Source organism: Pan troglodytes, chromosome 7, assembly GCF_028858775.2.
Source record: "Pan troglodytes isolate AG18354 chromosome 7, NHGRI_mPanTro3-v2.0_pri, whole genome shotgun sequence".
Classification (NCBI taxonomy): Eukaryota; Metazoa; Chordata; class Mammalia; order Primates; family Hominidae; genus Pan; species Pan troglodytes.
This window is the reverse complement of record NC_072405.2, coordinates 21,738,805-21,760,120: the sequence shown is the minus strand read 5'-3', so window position 1 is coordinate 21,760,120 and position 21,316 is coordinate 21,738,805. Positions and strand designations below refer to the sequence as shown.

Sequence of the window (21,316 nt, the reverse complement as noted above, 5' to 3'; positions counted from 1 at the left end):
CCTGTCTCTACTAAAAATACAAAAAATTAGCCAGGCTTGGTGGCAGGCGCCTATAGTCCCAGCTACTCGGGAGGCTGAGGCAGGAGAATGGCATGAACCCGGGAGGCGGAGCTTGCAGTGAGCGGAGATTGCACCACTGCACTCCAGCCTGGGTGACACAGCGAGACTCCGTCTCAAAAAAAAAAAAAAAAAAAAAAAAAAGAAATGGTCTAAGAATTTGTTTATTATTTATCTATTGTATGGAATGCTGTGCTTTCATTAAAAACATGGAGTCAGATCCAAGCACACTAACTTTTAAAGAGGCTCATAATATAGTACTGAAAAACAACAGTAGCAGACCAATATGTATAGACAGCCAAACCTCAATGTCAAAATGTGTGTGTGTAGGTATGTGTGTGTGTGTGTGTATATATATATGAATGTAGATAGTAATATAAACCTCTCTGTATGGCTGAATAATATGTGAAATCCTGGCTAAATAGGCACAAAATTGTTAACAGCAATTACATTGGATGAGTGGAATTAAAAGAACAGGAGGGGTTTTCACTTTTTACCCCATATAATCTTTATAAAAGATCACAGAATTATGTATGAAATGCATACACTGAACAGAAACACAAAAATAAAATAATATTTAGTATATAAACTAAGGCATTTTCTGCATGACACAAAACAACCTTTTATCTGCATTATTATTATGATTCTGCTTTTATAAATTATAAACAAATATTTATAAAGTTTTTCACACTATTAACAAGAGTTCTAATCTAGTTGATGCCTAATACTAGTGCAACTGGTTTAGAAGAGACAAGTTTTTTGGACACACACATGTGCCACATTTTCATGTCTGTAGGGAATGCAGTGGCAAATGGTCAAGTGGTAGAAAGAGTTTGCTAATTGTCTGTATATTTAAAACTGTTTGTCAGCCATAGTAATACCTGTAAGATAAGAACTTGGAAAAGTGAAATCAATTAAGGCTAATATCATTTTAGTTATGGAATTGTAATCAGCTCATTATCTGATAATCATGTGATTGAATCAAACCCTTCAATAAATTTGTGCACATTGATTTCTTTTGTCAAGATCACATCAAAGTTCTAAGACCTGAAGAAAAAAATAAAAGAGCTTATAAGGGGGATCTTCAAAATGTATTGAAATAGTGCTCTAGAGATATCATTGTACTTTTGATAAAAATTATCCTTCCTTGAAGCCCATAAATCTTAGCAGGAATTCATCGTTTTGCAAGGCTTAGTTTTCTTAGTTTCCAGTGATATTTCGGACTACCAGGGCTTAGTCACACATATATTTATTAGGAGTCTCAGTTGGAGGGGATTACATTTGTGGTATATGTACAAGTATATACCTTTATTTTTAGTATATATGTAGTATTAGGGGATCACAAATATTGACCTTTTAAGCCAATAATTCCTCTAAATAGGATGAAATATATAATGAAATTGAAGCCACTGATAACAAAGGAAAACCAAACAAATTGTGAGCAAATGTTAGTGAATGTGCCATAAGGTTGGGTGACATATGACCAGCACTCACAGGGCCTGGCTGGTCTCTGGGGTGAGGCGGCTGGTTAAAAGCAATTCTGAGACAAATTCCAAAGTAGTCTGGAGGAGGGAGACAGTCTAAGAAGTGGTCTCTTTAAACCAGATGAGATGTGAAGATGGAAAACATTTAGGGAAAGACTTGAGGTTAGACATTTTTTCTTAAAGAAGTGGTTTACTAATTAGAGAGAGTCCAAAATTCAGTCTTCTGTAAAGACTACTTAAATAGTTCTGAATTTTTTGAGTAACCATAATAATTATATAAATGTCTGAACATATGTTTATTTGCTCACATAAGACAAGAAATAATCCATATTACAAAGCAAAATAAACTCCAAAAAAGATGCAAAGATAATCTGAACTTTAAGAAGACACCTAATTCTACATTCCAACAAAAACCTTATATTCCAAAAACAAATTAAATGAATGTTAGGGTCTTACTTTATCCCTCAGGTTTGTGTGTGTTTGTTTATTTCTTTGAGATGGAGTCTTGCTTCCTTACCCAGGCTGGAGTGCAGGGGTGTGATCTCCGCCCATTGCAACTTCCGCCTCCTGGGTTCAAACAATTCTCCTGCCTCAGCCTCCTTAGTAGCTGGGATTACAGGTATGCACCCCCACATCTGGCTAATTTTTATATTTTTAGTAGAGATGGGGTTTCACCATGTTGGCCAGCCTGGTCTCAAACTCCTGACCTCAAGTGATCCACCTGCCTCAGCCTCCCAAAGTGTTGAGATTACAGGTGTGAGCCACTGTGCCCAGCCTATATCTCAGTATTAATTAGGCTGTAGATTTGGCTGCTATCTCAGAAAGCATAACAGTGGTTCAAATGACATATTTCTCTCACACGCATAAAATAGGGATAAGAAGCTCTGAACTAATATATAGGCTCTATGCCTTCAGAATCCACACCCCTTTTATCTACCCTCTCTGCTCTCGAGTCCTCCTCTATATTCAAGTCAGTGGGAAGGCAAAAGGCTACAGGGGTGATCGCACCCCGTGTACAGGCAGTACCCAGGTCATCGGCTTCACCGCAATTTCATGGGCTAGAATTTAGTTGCATGGGCATATCTAGCACTAAAGGAACTGACCATTGGAATCTGCATTCTGGACAAGCATATGTTTGCTAAAAGTTCTATTATCAAAGACGTATGGGACAATTTATATCGAGAGATAACTCATAACATAAATACTGAGGAATACACTCTAACATAAATATATTCCAATATATCGTGACATGTTGTGAAAGAAATAACCAAGCTGCATATATGTTCTGTGGTATTCTGTATAAACACTAGGTGCTTTAATTTCATACAACAGAATACCTTTCCTCATTATGAAACTATTTGATATATTAAGTGATGTTTATCAAATGCTATATCATTTCTCATAGAAAAACTGTCCAGGAATAAAACATTATATTGTACATACTGTACTTTAAATCTCTGGAAAACATAATACATTGTCTATGACTGATAAAAATCAAATATTTTCTCCTTGTTCTATATTTAAAATATGCAAACATTTGGTAAAAGGACTCCCATACCTGAAATGATACTCTCTTTCCTTTCTATCCCCTGAATGCTGATGGGGGAGACTGTAACAAGGGGAGGATAACATTGACCAATGGGTGACATAAAGAAGATAGTAAATTGTGCAGAAAATGGAATGAACCAAAGTAGGAGGCTGACTGGGACAATATAAAAGGAAATGAACTATTTAAAGAAAATGAGTTCTAGAAAATAAGTTTACAATGTAAAGAGGTATAGAATATATTGTAATTATATTTAACAATATAACAAGTATTGTAACTATAGTTAACAATGATATATAGTTTCAAATAGCTAGAAGAAGGATATTGAACCTTCTCAGCACATACGTTCTCAGACATGATCAATGTTTGGAACGATGGCTCTTGTAATTACCCAGATCTGATCACTAAACATTGTATGTATCAAAACATCATCTATGTGCCCCATAAGATTATAAACAATGTTTATGTATCAACTGAAAAATTTTTAATTAAAAAGATAAATTAAAACAAGAAATGAAAACCTAAAAGATAGTTAAGCCAAGCCTCCAGACTAATGTAGCAAGATATGTGGAATGAAAGCAAGGACAATGAAGGAATTAGCTTGTGAATAAGCTTAGTATCAGCCGACAAGGAGGGAAGGAATGTAAAGCAGGGTATGTATATATAGCTCTGCAGATAAATTCATAATAACAGTATTATTTTACACTAAGCTTGCACTGGTTTTAATGACACAGGCCTGTTGAGAAGATTGTGCTTCCCAAATCCCCTTGTTTTGACACTTGTTTCCCTAGGCTAAAGACTGGAGCTGGCAATGAAAGCTTATTTCCAAGTGGTTAGTTGGTGTGTAAATTCACAACAAGTTCCTGTGACAGTTCTTATCCAACATATTCTTAGTGAGTTTTGTGTCCCAGGTAAAGCCAATAGCTTTGTAAATAGCTTATTTTGTGCTTCATTGGGCCACTGAAAACTATCAAATAATTTCATGCCATTTAACCTGGTTTTTGCCTTATAAATAACCAGAAAGCCAAAAATGTATTTGCAGATATTTGGGGCTCAAATATATTGTCTCATGACAAATAAATATAAGTCTCCTAAAACCAACTTGAAATGCAAAAACATTTAATTGTAAGATAAACAAAAACGCTAGGTATAGCGTCTGGTAAAATCAATCAATAAATATTGAGCATTTTCAATATCCCAGGTGCTATCCTATGTGCTTGGTCCACCACCATGAGCCAGTTAGCAGAGTTTATTCCATTGCAAAGCATCTAGTCACTGAAATCCCACTGGAGATTCCAAGTAGGGCTTCTGTTTGAATGACGTATAAGGCTGGCACTGAAGAGAGGAGAGAGTAGTGAGAGAGGTGGAGGGAGAGAGAAAACAGAGAGAGATAGAGAGACAGAGAGAGTAAGTGATAGAAAAAAAGGACAGGCTAAAATAGGATACCAAAAATAGCACTGGTCATTTGTAAAGAAAAAAATAAATACAAATCTTTGACAAAAAGTGAATATGTAGCAGGCTGGAATCAGATTCAATTTCAACAGGATGATGTGGTTATCACAAGCAGGAGTTTAGCAAAGAGACAGGGAACATGAACTTGACTCCAGAGATTATACAGCTGATGGAGCTAAATCATTGCTATTTTTTAACATCAGGTGATGACCAGAGCCAGCCTTATGGGCTGTATCTCCAACAGGCTAGAGGTGGAACCCTCAGATAAGCTCATATTTCAAGATCCTCAAATGTTTTACTTTTTTGGGGTGTTTACTTTCCCCAGTTTGCTCAGTCAAGTTAGTTGCTCAATTCTCTCTATACCCACAGAAGACGTATTACTGACATGATGTATATATTCCTACTGTAATCCTATGTATAATGTATAATAAACAAATTCATTGGAATCCAATTGATTCCACCATTGCTAACTAAAATGTAGCTCACTGAGCACAATTATTCAACCTTGTGTCCGCAGTGCTTAGAACCTGTTCATAAATGCTAGAACGAATGAATGTCTTCGTTGTGGTAAGATATTTATTTTCAGAGGATAATGCCAAGTGTCATGAGCCCAAGTTATAAAGATGCAGAAGAACTTAAGTCATACAACCACCACCAATGGCCACATATCCCCTCTCTGTTCTGCCTGCTAGTTCTGTGCTAAATCAGGACATGAGGGAAGAAGAGGGACAAGGGAATCATGTAAAATCTGGATCTCTGAGGAAACCTTCAAGACTGAGATCATTATTACGCTGTGCCACAAAAGAACTCACTAATCATAACTAATTAGTCAATAGCAAACGATGAGTAGTAAATGTTATCCCGAAGATACTTAGTTGTATCCAGAGAGGAGTGGACAAGGATGAGTGTAGAAAAGGAAACTGTTAGAATATCCATTCACGTATATTTTATCATTTAATTTTATGTATGTTCTATAACATACATATCAACACAAAAGTGTATGTGTTAGTGTTTATAAGTAAGTAACATACACATGCTTGCAGGGGAGTCCATATCAAAAATGTCAGAGGCCACTGGTCTAGAAATTCCATAGCTTTTCTGGTTAATGTCACTATGAGGAAGTTGGGGGTGGAGTGGAGAGAAGATGGCAGGAAGAATAGAATAAAAGATTGAAAGACAAATGATTGGGGACATTGAGAAGCATTTGTTTAGAGAGTGTCAAATGCTGACAAATTCTTTTTTAATTTTCATTGTGAAAATGACATAAAGTTGGGAGATTTGCTGCCAGATGCCTTTAAGGCTATATATATATATAAAAAATATTAAATCTGAATATATATATAAAAATATTAAATCTGAATATGTATATATTCAGATTTAATTTCCCTCACTCAGAATATATATATATTCTGAATTTTTATATATATATATTCTGAATTTATATATATATGTGTGTGTGTATATATATATATTTATATAAATTCTGAATGAGGGTAATTAAACCTGAATGTTCCTTGTTCCAGATATTATTGGGAAAAAAAAGTAGTTACGATGTATGAGGGGCCTCTGATCTAATCAGTGATTTGAACCAAAATCGCACATTTACATCAGTTGTTAACAGGATCATTAATGAGTTCACATTAACCCAACATCAGCTTTTATTGGAGCAAGAATTAATACACTTTTATGATGTTATTTTAAATAATGAATGGTTACTTCAGAGCCAATTGTGCATTGGAGGCTATCGTAATAGTGAAACTGATTTAGCTTGTTCCTCATGGATTTCTGTTACTATAAACCATGACCAATTTATTAATCTTTTACTACCAACAAACCACCATAGGTTTTGGCTGCCTCCCTCAAAGAAATGCCAATATCCACACAAGTTGGGATAAATCACATAACCTATGTAACAGAGTCCTGCCTCTTATCTGGGTACCAGACACAATGGTGCCAACAGGATCTGTTTGTTTTCTGGCTCATGTTCTTACAAATAATGTACTTATCCCTTGCTGCCAACAAGATCTCTATTCCACAGATAATTTTCTAACCGTAAAGAAAATTATAGTGCTATTTTAAAGATAACCTCACCAATTTCAAAGGAAATATAAGCAACTGGGAAAAATAAACTTTTACTCTTTTCTTAGTTCTAGTTCTACAATGACATAGGAATAAAACTAGTGATTAACGAACCTCTTCAATTTTTTCACTTCTATTTTTTGAGCCAATGAAACTTCAAAAGGGTTTGCAGCTTTTTATGCACATTAAAAATTAACCCAGAGATTTTTGAAAATATTGAAATAGCATCATTATTTGGTCTAGAAAATGAATGGCTTGGACTGAACTTGATTTTCCAGCCAAGAGAGTAAGCTGTGATGAGGAAAAAAAGCACAACCTAAAGTGGGGGGTGTTATTTAACCTTTGTGAGCCTTTCATACCCCTGGAAAATGGAGAAAACAGTCTCGGCCTTACAAGGTTGTTAGAAACATTAAGTAAAATGGAAAATCTGATTAAACATCCACATAGTACAGCACCTAGAACAATGGTATTTTTTAACCAGAATTCGAGATGAGGATCTGACAGCCAAACAATTGGAGTGCAGAATTATTATATCTGAAAATAATGCAAATTCTAGTAGAATCTATATTCACAGCATATATAACCAGCCAGCATAAGTAGCTTCTTCAGTGGGAAATTTCTGGAGTCCTGCACTGCCCAGGGTTAAGTGTCCACATATTCTTCACTATGCCTAGAACAAAATAAAGAAGCCAACAGCCTCTGAAGCCAAACTGCCTGGGTTTCAGTCCTGCTTCCCTCACACGTATCTTTCTAATCTTGTAAGTTATTTAATCTCTCTATGGCACAGTTTTTTTTTTCACTTGTATAACAGGATTCTCCACCTGTTGTTAGAAATATTAAATGAGTTAATATATACAAAGTAGTTAAAAGTGTCTGTGTACACATAGTAAACACCTTGTGACTTCAGCTATTCTTAATAGTAGCAACATTTTGTGTGTGTGTGTGTGTGTATGTGTGTGTATGGTGTGTGTGTTTTACTAAATTGCCCTAATTATAGATCTGAGAGTTTCTGAGAAAAATCTTGGGGCCAGGGGCGGGGACTGACAAATTTCAAGAGAGAACTGAGAAAGTATGTCAACCCACATGGACCTCTGAGGCATCAAGTTTTATCATTAAATAGTAGAGCTGGCCAGGCACGGTGGCTCACGCCTGTAATCCCAGCACTTTGGGGAGCCAAAGCAGGCAGATCACCTGATGTCAGGAGTTCGACACCGGTCTGACCAATATGATGAAACCCTGTCTCTATTAAAATACAAAAATTAGCCAAGCATGGTGGCATGCACCTGTAATCCCAGCTGCTCGGGAGACTGAGACAGGAGAGTCACTTCAACCCAGGAGGCAGAGGTTGCAGTGAGTCAAGATCACGCCACTGCACTCCAGCCTGGGCAACAAGAGCAAAACTGCATCTCAAAAAATAAAAATAAAAAATAAAAAATAAATTGAGCCTAGAATATGCATTTGTTGGCTAAATATTTATTATCTTCTCTTTCCCATGCACTTTGCTATGTTTGGTGTAGAATATGAATAAGAATATATGTGCCTTCTTACCTAAAGGTGTTTACACATTAGTAGGGACAATGTAACACACAAATAACTAACTTTCATATTAAGCATAATTAACTTCAGTAAGTTTTGAACTACAAGTAAAGTTATATCTTAATTAGGTTTCAACATAATTAAAGTTAGAAAGTATTCAGATCGCCAGAGATCGGGCTAAGGGAGGATCCCTTTCCAGATGGGGAGGTCAGAAAAGTCTTCGCTCAGTTGGTGTCTGGGCTGAGCTTTAAAGGATACACCTTAGATTTTGCACTTGTGGGAATAAATGAGGGAAAGGGATCTCTTTGTGGCATTTTAACTGTTCTGTTTTCTGTTTCTGTCTTCAAACTTCTATTTTTTAGCTACGTAATTTCTGGGCTCACCATATTTTAAACAATTATCTAGATTTCAAGATACTAATGAGTCCTGAAAATGATGCTGGCTTTATAGCTAATTTATAGTTAATTTGCTCCCTAGCTAGTATTTGATTAATTAATAAAAAAGCTAAATGAAAATTGTGGAAATGTGCTTTGTGACTAAGGCATTAGCAGGAGATATATTAACAAAATGGTTCAACTATGAAATAATGATATTAGGTATTCATTCCCACTAATTCTCAATTCCCTTACTGATACATAAGAATCATGTACGGAATGTTTTTAATACACTGTTTTATATAGTTTTGACCAGTTATAACAAGGTGATTTATCAGCATAATTGACTGAAAGCATGAGAAGTAAGAAGGCATGAGAATAATTCCTCGTTCATTAAAACTTCAATGCTGATCATATTTCATATTCTACTCACATACTGGCCTTAGGCATAATTAGAAATTTTCTGTAGTATCACTTTGAAGAGGTACCCAAAGGTATTTTAGTCAGAGTGTAAAGCAGACAAGAAATGTACTTCATAAATATCTGATAAAATGTAAAATATCAATGGTCACCTTCTTTAAGTGTAAAATAAGAGATTTTCAGGCCTGGTGCAGTGGCTTACGCCTGTAATCCCAGCACTTTGGGAGGCTGAGGCGGGTGGATCACAAGGTCAGGAGTTCAAGACCAGCCTGGCCAAGATGGTGAAACTCTGTCTCTACTAAAAATACAAAAATTAGCCGGACATGGTGGTGGGCACCTGTCATCCCAGCAACTCAGGAGGCTGAGGCAGAGAACTGCTTGAACCCAGGAGGGGGAGGTTGCAGTGAGCCGAAATCACGCCATTGCACTCCAGCCTGGGCAACAGAGTGAGACTCCGTTTCAAAAAAAAAAAAAAAAAAGGAAAACATTTTCTAACTCTAAGAACAGAAAATGGGAGCATGCAGACCCTGTGAGTTCAACAGCTATGCTGTTCGTCTTCTCTTGTTATGGGACAAACTTGGAGTGGGGAAGATTAGTGCTGAGGTTCAGTGTACTAAGTCTTAATTTTTACCATTATTGTATAAATTTTGAGACTGAATGTCAATTTAGGGCACAAAATTCATTGATGAATTTCTGAATGAAATAAACTTTTTCTTAAGAGAATTATGACATGTAGATAGCCCAAACCTATGGCAAGAATATTAAAAATAAAGTAAATTTACTTAACAAAAATATTATGGATGTCCATTCATTTTCAGTACCTGTCATAATCATCCACAACTGGAAATGCAATATTTTGCTTCTTGCAAAAGTATACTCTTTATTGAAACCTGGAGTAGAAGAGGTGACAAGCACAAAAGAACCAAGTGGTCACTACTGCAGGGACTGCATTAGTAAGTCGACTAATTGTGCTCTGATCCCACATTTCCAAACGACTTCCAAAAGGAAAGCGCAGAAGACTTCCCTTAGAGGGCCTGTGGATAATTTGCCTCACCCCATCCACAAAATCACAGGGAGATGGGACTGAGTCAATATCACAGCTGACCAGTACCTACATTAAGAAACAATCTGTCAAGTTCTTGTGTACAGAATGATTATTTCTCACCCTATGTATTTGCTGTTGTGTAGTTGGGACTTTAACTTGCAATCCATTCATCAAGGACATCCCTTGCATTTTGCCTTCATTTTGTTGTAGGATAATCACAAGATCTTGAATATCCTGTCCTATGTTCATTTATCCAACAAGCAAGTAATTGCTCAGTGGACTAGACCATGCTAGGTATCATCTTACAAACAAATATGGATGAAACACCCAGAATTTGCATTTCATAGGTTCATGGAATGTTTCAGTTGGAAAAAACTAAATACCCTTGCATTTCATTTGAACTAAAATAAAATGTGTGGGTATTGACAAGACCAAGGAGCTGTAACTTAGAATGTTAATAGTGGTATGTCGTGGTACCAGTGTGAAGTTGCTGCCCCACAGAGAAAATGCTGAGTTGAACATTATTATGGAAACTCTACAATTTAAAAGTAATCAGAAAGAATTGGCCAACATCGAAATGTAACACAAACCTAATATTAAGGGTTTTTTTTTAAATGATGAAAGGAAATGTTTTATGCCTCTTTCAGACATTTGTCTACTTTGTGTGCAGGGGAAAAAAACATCTGAGAATTTAACTGCCATTTCAGGTATATGCTGACAAAAACATAAAATGGATTTTTTAAAGCAAAATGGAATGGAGTCTAAAATGAGCTTTGTTTTTTCTACGTTTCTCCTGGTTTCTAGTTTTGTAATAAAAATTTGCTTTTTCCTAAGGCATGAATTTTGATTTCATTCGGTTATTCTGTACTCCTTCCCCATGGTCAACATAGACTTTTATCATAAATGTGATCTCTGTCCACTTAAAAGTGGACAAAGTGCTTTCTCTCAGATGTTCACAGTGTTTGGATTGAGGCATGATAAATTTTAAACAAGCTGAAAAGTATTTCAAACAAGTCCCATGCCATGAGCAATTGTCAAGAGGGCAGAGGATAAAGGAAGTTAGCTAGCGGATTTCTGTGTACTCGTCATGCAAATTTTTCTTTTAAACATGTCATTGATCACATAAAGCACTAAATTTTTATGCTTAAAATTCTGCTTAGACTAGAAACAAAAAGCATGCTAAGTTGTGCATCAGCCTTTCCTGGGCAACTCAAAATGGAAATAAATCTATTTTTGACATTTCATACCCGATAGTTATTGGAATCCTAAATCTTCAAGCCTGGCCATTGAGAGAATGTATCTTCTGTTAGAGAATAAGTGAACAATAGTTGTGTGGGTTATGTGAAGTCTGTAGATTACGAGATTTAATTTCTAACTTTCACATATGTCTTTCCATTTTTAAGAGGACCAGATGTACTCAGGAGATGTCAACAGATACGTTACTACATTGATACAGTGAGTGATGCATACAAACTGCTGCCCAAGATTTGCACCTCCAGTATTCCCTTCTAAAAACATGGCTGTGCAGTGCCAAGCTAGAGTTCCAGTTACTGCACAGAATGTCACAGCAAAATGTGGTGTACATAAGGTCATTTGAGATAGCAGAAAATAGGGTAGGGTGGCAAGTAGCAACAAGAAGTGCATGTTCAAACAAGGACAATGCTACTGTCTCTTTTCAAGCTATATTGAAGTCATTTTAAGCCTATTGTTTGTTTATGATGAGAGAATAAAACCGAATATTGTGGCTAACAAAGATGGCTACACTATGGTTTTCTATACTGCATCAGGACTTGGGAAAGAAAAATAAAAGTCAGTCTCTATGTAGGAGAAAATAGTAGAAGTGTGTTAGAATTCCAAAATCCCTGCTAGTAAAAGAAAGTATAAAGGAGCTACGAAGCCATGTTTAAAGTACCAAAGATTTAAAATAGCCACCACACTTAAGGTGAATCATAACCTTGTCTAGGGATTTTTATTGTTGTTCTATATTTCAAATCCTGGAGAGCTGTACTTGACATAGCATTTTCAAGGAATGGGTACCATTTCAACCACTTCATAAGTGCTTAATTCTGGAAGAATTATTAGCAAATAAGCAAATATTTTGTCATAAGTCTCCTGGTCCAACCACTGTGAGTCCCACGTAATCTCTCTTCTGCTTGCTGGTCATAGCGCACATCCCTGTCATGGTCAGTAGGTACCCAGGTAAGAAGGACGAGATGGACTTTTTCTGTATATATGACAGATGGCCTCCAGGGACTGTTTATGTTCAAAGTGACATATTTACCTTGCCTACTGTTGCTGCCATTAGTTCCTTCTGGGCAGAATTTCATTGCCACTCTGATAACACCCTTCTGCATTTTAACAAGGATGTTGTGAAACTATGAAACCAAGAAAACTAAACAGATACATAGAATCAAGAATGAGTTGTAACCAATAGCCATCACTCATGTGTTCGGTTCCATCCTTTCCTTAAGGAAGGAGTTTAAAAGCCAATTTACTTTGAAGCAAAGCAAGTTAAAGTATATCCATCGCTCCAAAAACTAAAGAGAATCAGTCCAGGCCTACAAGACTTATTTCAGAAATTAAAAATATTTATTGAGAACAGCTGCTAGATTCATATTGTTATCTGTCCATATGTACCTGTGGGCTAATCATAGGTAGAGAGAGTTAAGCTAAAAAACAGAGATTGAGAATGAATCTTCACTTTAGAAACACTGTAAAAATGCATCTGTAAGCTTAGTCTTATTTAACAATTCTAATGAACATAATAATTTTACATCTTCATGATCTCTCATATCCATTTCCTTTATTCTCTACCATCTTTTCCTCAAATTACTGCTACGTTTTCTTAACTGGCCTCTTGGCCTTTGGTCCTAACCCCTTCCAATCCATATTCCACACTGCAGCTCAGATTGTCTTTATTTCATTATTTACTTCTTTATTTATTTTGAGACAGAGTCTCACTCTGTTGCCCAGGCTGGAGTGCAATGGCATGATCTGGGTTCACTGCAACCTCTGCCTCCCAGGTTCAATCGATTCTCTTGCCTCAGCCTCCCTAGTAGCTAGGACTACAGGTGATGCTACCACGCCTGGCTTTTTTCTGTACTTTTAGTAGAGATTGGGTTTCACCCTGTTGGCCCGACTGATCTCGAACTCCTGACCTCAAGTGATCCAGCAGCCTCGGCCTCCCAAAATGCTGGGATTACAGGTGTGAGCCACCACACCCCGCCCGAGATTATCTTTAAACAATGCAAATCTGTACTTCTCCCTTCTATTGCTTCAAAATTCCAATATGGAAGACATGGTTTTCAAGGACAGTCACAATCTGGGCCCTGTTCACCTATGCCATCTCATCTTCACCTTCTCCTCATCCCATACTTTACAGCAAACTTAAATTTTTTCCAGTTACCTCTCACACACTCTCTCTCCCTGAAAGCTCTCCCAGCTCACCTCCCTGCCCTTGCCTAACTGGTTTTTGGTCATTCTTCAAGTTTCTTCTTACCTGATACTTCACTTAAAATGTCTTCCCTGAACCCCTCAAAAACTGAAATGGGGCCACCTTCTAGGTGTCTCTGTGCATCCTGCAAGTACGTGCCCTAGCATAGCACCTGTCACACTGGATTGGAACCACCTATTCACTTATCCATACTGTAGTGATTGAATTGTGGCCCCTCAAAAGGTACGTGCGCATTGTAACCCCTGGAACCTGCAAATATGATCTTGTTTGGAAAAAGGGTCTTTGCAGATGTAATCAAGTTAAGGATCTCACGGTGAGATCATCCTGGATATCCCAGGTGGACCCTCAATCTAATGACAAGCGTCCTTACAAGAGACAGAAGAGGAGCAGACATGGACACACAGAGAAGGCCATGTGAAAACAGAAGCAGAGATTGGACCGATGCAGCCATAAGTAGAGGAGCGCCTGAAGCCACTAGAAGTCGGAAGAGGGAAGGAAAGATTCTGCCCTAGAGCCTTCTGAGAAAAGCACAGCCCTGCCAACCTACTTTGACTTCTGGCCCCTAGAATTGTGAAAAAAATTCCTGTTGTTTTAGAACAGTTAAGTTTGTAGTGATTTGTTAGAGCAGCCTCAGGAAACTGGTATACAAACCTCCAATTCAAACTGTAAATTCCTTGAAGACAGGGACCGTCACACTCATTACTTAGTCACCATTCTCTCCTTAGCGCCTAGCATATGCCCAGTGTACAGCATGCATTTATTAAATTTCTGTTGAATGAGTGATTGAGTGAAGACAAGCACGGCACTTCAAGCATTATCTTATGTCACAATAATCATTAATCCTATTCTCTCACTGTCTCTCTGTTCCAATTAAATCGCGTAATCACGTCAGGCTGTATTGACTCATCTTAAGTTCTACCTAATATCGCTCAAGAAATGCTAATAAAAGGTAACTATGACCTATAGTTAATTACGTGGGGACATCTCTACATTAAATGTACCTTATTTTGCTTGATAGAAAACATGATTTCTAAAGCTATAGTTTTAAGAAGTCAAGATTCCTGAGTCAATTCCAAGGTTTAAATTATTTCACCGCTTAATCTGAATAAAGACACTTCTAGTCAGACAGCATTGCTCTATTCATCAACTACCTATTTTTATCTTTTTAATATGTAAATGATACATGCACATGGCAAAAGAAATTATAAAATGAAAAGTTAAACTCTCTCTCTCTGACTTGTCCCATTCTTGTAGACACCATGATTAACTGTCTCCAATCTGTGCATTAGGTATATGACTACAAATACATGCTTCCATTTATATACATACATATTAATCAATGATATTACTTCAAATTTATAATGTCCACCTGTGAAAGATGGGGTATTTCCTTTGTTCATTTAACAAATATTCTTTGACTGCTGTATTCATTTTCTTGGGCTGTCGTAACAAAGCACCTTAAATTGCATGCTTAAAAGAACAGAAAGTCATCATAATTGTGGTCTAGAAGTCTCAGATCAAGGTGTGGGCAGGGTTAGCTCCTTCAGTTGGCTCTGAAGGAGAATTGGTTCCTTTACACTCCCCTAGCTTCTGGTGGTTTGCTGCTAATCTTTGGCATTCCTTGGCTTGAAGACTTGTAGGTATATTATCCTTCTATAGGCCTTTATGTTTACATGGGCTTCTTCGTGTGAGTGTGTGACTATGTCCAAATTTCCCCTTTTTTAAGGACATCAGTTGAGTTGGAATTCTGGCCTGTCCATCTCTAATATGACCTCATCACAACATGACTAGTTACATCTACAAAAACCCTATTTCCAAATAAAGTCACATTGTGAGGTACTGGGGATAACATTTCAACATATGAATTGGGAGAGGGGTCCAGTTCAACCTATAACCAGTGCTTATGTTTTGTGCCAAGCACAGTTCCATATAACAGTACAACGGGGCTGTAAATTTTCTATCAGAAACTTACATTCTAATGGAGTCTGGTATTCTCATACTTGCTCACAGCTTCTCCTTTGTAACAACGGACTTTTATTATTTATGTCTTTTTTCTTCCTCCAGTATTTAGCTTTATGAATGTCAGTTATTTATTTTATTTAAAATGCTTATTCTTCTGTTTGTTTGTTTTATTTATTTATTTACTTTTTGAAACAAGGTCTCACTCCCATCACCCAGGCTGCAGTGACTGGCACAATCATGGCTCACTGCAGCCTCAACTTCCCAGACTCAGGTGATTCTCCCACCTAAGTCTCTCAAGTAGCTAAAACTACAGGCATGCACCACCATGCCTGGTTAAGATTTTGTATTTTTTTGAGGAGATGGGGTTTTGTCATGTTGCCCAGGCTGGTCTCAAACTCTTGAGCTCAAGTGATCCAGCTGCCTTGGCCTCCCAAGTTACTGGGATTACAGGCGTGAGCAACTGCACCCAGCCTATTTGTTGATTTATTCATTTTTAATATTTTAGTTAAATTTATTGTCTTTCCATTTCAAAAGCGTAGAGAATTATGATCTCTCATACTCATTTCCTTTATTCTCTGCCATCTTTTCCTCCAATTACTGCTACATTTTCTTAACTGGCCTCTTGGCCTTTGGTCCTAACCCCTTTCAATCCATATTCTACACTGCAGCTCAGATTATCTTTACTTACATATTTATTTATTTATATATTTTGAGACGGAGTCTGGCTCTGTTGCCCAGGCTGCAGTGCAATGGCGTGATCTCAGCTAACTGCAACCTCCACCTCCCAAGCTCAAACGATTCTCCTGCCTCAGACTCCCTAGTAGCTAGGACTACAGGCAATGCTACCACGCCTGGCAAATTTTTTATACTTTTAGTAGAAATTGGGTTTCACCCTGTTGGCGAGGCTGGTCTCAAACTCCTGACCTCAAGTGATCCCCTTGGTCCACCTCTCTTCTCCTTCCTACTGTGTATCTTAATTTTTGTTGGTTGTATGAATTTTGCATTTTTATGATTTTAGCATATGTATTCTATCTAATGACTATTATCATTCTGTGCTTCACCTATAGGATAAAGATTCAAAGACCATAGCAGTCTTTATGATACATAAATATTCACTCCAGAACAAAGCAGTAAAATTGGACCCACAGGAAGAAGATATAGTCTATCTTTAAAAGGGAGATCAACCAGGCAGGCATCAAGTTCTAAAAGATTTTCTTTTACGTTCTTTCTATTTTGTTCCTGTTTTCTATGTTATGCATCTTTCCCATGTCCATGTTCTTTATCTTTCTTATATTCTTATTTTTCTGGTTTACATATCTCCCTGAATAACTTAATCACATTGTTGTGCATATATTTTTAAGCTTTTATGGGTCCTTGTTTGGCTCATATTTTAACCAATAATCAAACATATTTAACTGTCTATGCTCTATTTTTTTCCTTGAGAAACTTGATGATATTTCTCAACTCTCCTGTGACCCAGTATTTTATATTAGAAGATCTATATGTCACACTGATGTCTGTCTTTTCTAAATAAGTTGTTTTGTTTGTTTTTGAGACAGGGTTTTGTTCTGTCACCCAGGTCGGACTGCAAGTGGCATGATCATAGCTCACTGCAACCCCCACCTCCTGGGCCCAAGTGATCCTCATGCGTCAGCCTCTGAAGTGTCTGGGCCTACAGACACACGCCACCACACAGGCTGATATGTATACTTTTCTTCTTTCTTTCTTTCTCTTTCTTTCTTTCTTTCTTTCTTTCTTTCTTTTTTCTCTTCTTCTTCTTCTTCTTTTCTTTCTTTCTTTCTTTTCATTTTCTTTTCTTTTCTTTCTTTCTGAGATAGATTCTTGCTGTGTTGCTGGGACTGGTCTCAAGTCTCAAGCAATCCTCCTGCCTCAGCCTCCCAAACTGCTGGGATTACAGGTGTGAGCCACCTTGCCCAACCAGTAGCTTCTTTTTAATTCTCTAGATAGTCAAGATATTTTTCCTCCCGAGAGTTATAAAAGTTATCAAAGAGCAGCTTTGTTTCTTTTGGATGCAATCTAATGTTAACTAAAATCTTTCAATCTGAGAAGCCGTAACTTTTATCAGCTTCAGAAATATTCCTTCCAATATTTTATGAGTGTTGCCACCTCCCATTGTTTCTGTTGTTTCAGCCCAAAATTCCTATTAGATTTTTTTTTAATAACTTGTATCTATGTCTCTTAACTTCCACTCATTATGCAACCTTTTTTTGTATTTTTGCTTTGCTTATTGTGAGATCTTCTTGACTCACTGGACCAGATCAGCAGCTTGGTCTTCAGATGTATCCATTTTATTATTCACTGTCCTTTGAAACATTTATTGTTGCAGTCATATTTTTAACTTTCTTATTTTCCTTCAGTTACCTAGTCAACAAACAAATATTAAGTGCTTAAAATGTACTGAGCACTCTTCCAGATGGAAGGGATACAAAATAACATCTTTTCTCCAAAGGACCTACTTTCTACAGGAGGGAAGCATAAAATAAAACAGTAAACCAACTAAGGGGTGGAATGAACTAATAAGAGAAAAGAATCAGAGTGGAATCCTAGAAGCTGGGTGAAAAAGCTGTTTCTGAAAGGAAAGTAAGATCAAATGTCTCAAATGCTATGCATAGACCCAAGTAGACCAGAAGAAAACTGGCATTTGATAACAGGAGGCCAACAGGCCAGCTTGTTTAGGCAAGTTTTTGTGGGAGCATCTGCTTATTTTCAGTGGGTTCAAGAACAAAAAGGAGAACGAGAATTGAAGAAAGTGAGCAAAGTTATGTATTAAAAATTCAATAATTGCTGTAAAAGAAAACAAAGAAAGCCAGAGAGGGATTTTTTTAAAATAATTGTATTGGGAGATATTTGAACATTATATTGGAAGCTGATAGAAATGATTCAGTAGAGGAAATATTATTGATACCTGAGGAGAGACAGTTCTAGCGGTGATAGCCTTGAACTGATGAGAAAGGATGGGATCCAGGGCTCGGAGGAAAGACTGGGCTTAGACTTTAGCTAAGAGTTCATCCCTTAACAGGATGTCTTGCATTTTTTAGCTATGAGTTCATCTTTGAACAGAAGGGCTAGACTTTAGCTAACAGTTCATCCCTGAACAGGAGAGAAGGTGAAGAATATGGACTGACATAGATTGAATATGTGTCCCTGTCCAAATCTCATGTTGAATTGTAATCTCAAACGCCAGAGTTGGGACCTGGTGGGAGGTTTCTGGGTCATGGGAATGGATCCCTCAGGCTTGGTGATGCCTTGGTGATAGTGAGTGAGTTCTTGTGAGTTCTGATCATTTAAAAGTGTGTGGCACCTCCACCTACTCCCTTCTCTCTCTCACTCACTCCTGCTTTCATCATGTGATGTGCCTGCTCCCCCTTCACTTTCCACCATGATTGTAAGCTTCCTAAGGCCTCCCTGAGCAGATGCCTATACCATGCTTCCTGTATAACCTGCAGAACCATAAGCCAGTTAAACCTCTCTTCTTTATAAATTACCCAGTCTCAGGTATTTCTTTATAGCAATGCGAGAACAACCTAATACATGGACGGTGTTCTCTGCCTGGTTTTCCCTAGTACCATGTTCATGTTTTACAAATGTAATATTTTCTCAAATCTCTCTGAAAATACTAATTACAGGGATTCTCTTAGAGGTTTTTTAATATGTTATTGGTATTACCTGAATCATTTCTTTTTGTGTAGCAGTCTGTTTCTCTACTATTGATTTTTTTTTCTAACGATTTAGTGATCTTGGTTGATCTTTCCTAGTTATGACTAAAGAAAATTGGTTGGGTGGTTAGGATATGATTTCTCTGTGACTGGTGTAGGAATATATTATTTATGTGTCTTCATTTCTCGTCTCCATTGCATCCAAATCCTCATCTCAGCACGTAGAAGTGATATGATAAATTGTTTGCCATCTCTCTGGATCCAGTATTCTCTCTTATACAAGCTCATTCTACACAGTCTAATCAGATTTAATCTTCCTAAGAAAGCATCATCACCAGATTATTTCCTTTTGTAAAAGCACTAACCTATGTCTTGGTTTTTTATCAAATGAAGATCATATTTCCCAGCCTGCATTTTTAAATCCTCTGCGATTAGTCCTTGTTAAAATTCGAAGCCCTACTCTCACTACTATAGCAAAGTCTTATAGAAATACAATGACAATGTACATCCGTGCTCCTGGTCTCCCACGGGCTCTTACTGCTTCTCAGTAGTGGCTGTACATACCTGATTACCTCACACCAGCACTTACCGCGTAACTGTTTCTGTGTCTTCTACTTTCTTTAAATTACCAAAGCTACATCTTCCACGCTGTCTTCTTGAAGATATCTTCACTGAGGGAGGAAGAAAAATGAATGGGGATTAGTATTTTTTTTTTTCATCTTGTTTGAGAATAAACCTGAGGCCCTGATTTGGGGTTACTACATGCTCTTTGAAGGCAGAGAGCACGTGCTTCCTCTGCGTAGCTTCAGTAACTGACATAGAATAGTGAGAAATAGGAAGCTGTCTAGCAGACGGATGGGTGAATAGATGCACAAAGGAGCGAGTCCATATTCCCTAAGCCACAATCCACCATACAACTCTCTGTTTTCAGTAAGGTTGATGTAGGAGAAAAGCACAACTTCCCTTGCTATGTGCCCAGAAAAAGAGAAAAAAATTCACTTACTGTGCTGTCTTCTTATGTCCTTGGCACTGATGTTTTAATCATCTTCTTTGATTTCACTTACATGAAAAGGTGTATCCTACAATAAAATTATGATAATTTGCATAAATATGTACATTTGTTAATTCAATCACTAATTCATTAATTCAGTGGGTTTTTTTTACCGTTGAACATTTGTCATTCTGTTCAAAGATGAACAAGATATTCAAAGACGAATAAATGATTGTCATTCTCCTCAAGAAACTAAAAATAAAAACTTATAAGAAAAACATTCATAACTCTAACATCTTATGGCACATGCTCCTTTCTATTCATTCTGGTTTGTCTGGACCACTCTGGTCTGTGTCTGTTGTTTCCACATCCTGCCTGGTTAGCTCCCCACATCCCTCTCTGGAATGTCCCAGTTAGGTGATAAATTACATGGTTGACTATGTATTAGCCATACTAAAAAAAAAAAAAAAACTGCACTGTATGTGGATGTGAAAATGAAAATATGTCTCATCTCCTCTTCAAACTTTAAACTTCTTAAGGGCATAAGAAAATTATGTTCGAATTACTGAAATACACTTGCTTATGTTTTCAATCTTCCTAATACTTTCAAAACCTCAATCCAGATTTTTTAATAGAGATTAAACTTTGGATAATTAGTATAATGATGTAAAATATCACGAAACAAAGCTATTATCATTGGATGTTCACAGAAAGCCATTAAAAACTTTTATAAAGCAATGAGTGATGCTAATCAGGGTTCTGAAGCAGTATTATAAGCACTTCTTATTTATTCTATCTAAAGCACAAAAAGTGTAAAATGCTTTTTGCTTTCAACCGGATGTATTTTCCTCATCACAATTAACCCCTGCAGTTTCTTTCTGCTTCACGAGGCAACCTACTTACTTTTCCTATGCCCTAGGAAATGGTAAACATTATCTTGTGGAAGTTTAGTTTCACGGGTTCAGTATTCAGTGGAGAACTGGTTATGAAATAACGACCCAAGTATGTGGGAACTGCAGAAAATACCAGATTGAAGGGAGTGAAGGCAGTTTAGGTTCATTCTCGTCTTAAGAGTCTGCATAATTTCACTCTAGTTTTCCAAGATGGCATGCATAGTCTCCTTCCCATCACAAGTTCAGTTCTTGACCCCACACAGCAAACACTTGCCACTCACTGCAGCCTCACTTTTAGCCTCATGTACCTCAGTCCTTAGTATGTTCTTCTAGGGATTTGAGTACC

The 21,316-nt window shown here is 37.2% G+C and overlaps 1 protein-coding gene and 1 long non-coding RNA gene across 6 annotated transcripts in view; one reads left to right on the top strand and one right to left on the bottom strand.

Moving 5' to 3' along the window:
* DLC1 (DLC1 Rho GTPase activating protein) overlaps positions 1-21,316 on the top strand; it is a 527,396-nt gene that overhangs the window by 107,097 nt on the left and 398,983 nt on the right. The gene's annotated exons all lie outside the window — the stretch shown is intronic.
* LOC107976243 (uncharacterized) overlaps positions 17,239-21,316 on the bottom strand; it is a 150,373-nt gene continuing 146,295 nt past the window's right edge. Inside the window, exons 7-8 of the long non-coding RNA XR_010159423.1 lie at positions 20,090-20,165; positions 17,239-19,757 (exon numbers count right to left, since the gene is read on the bottom strand). This is a non-coding gene — a long non-coding RNA (uncharacterized LOC107976243). The remainder of the gene's footprint in view (positions 19,758-20,089; positions 20,166-21,316) is intronic.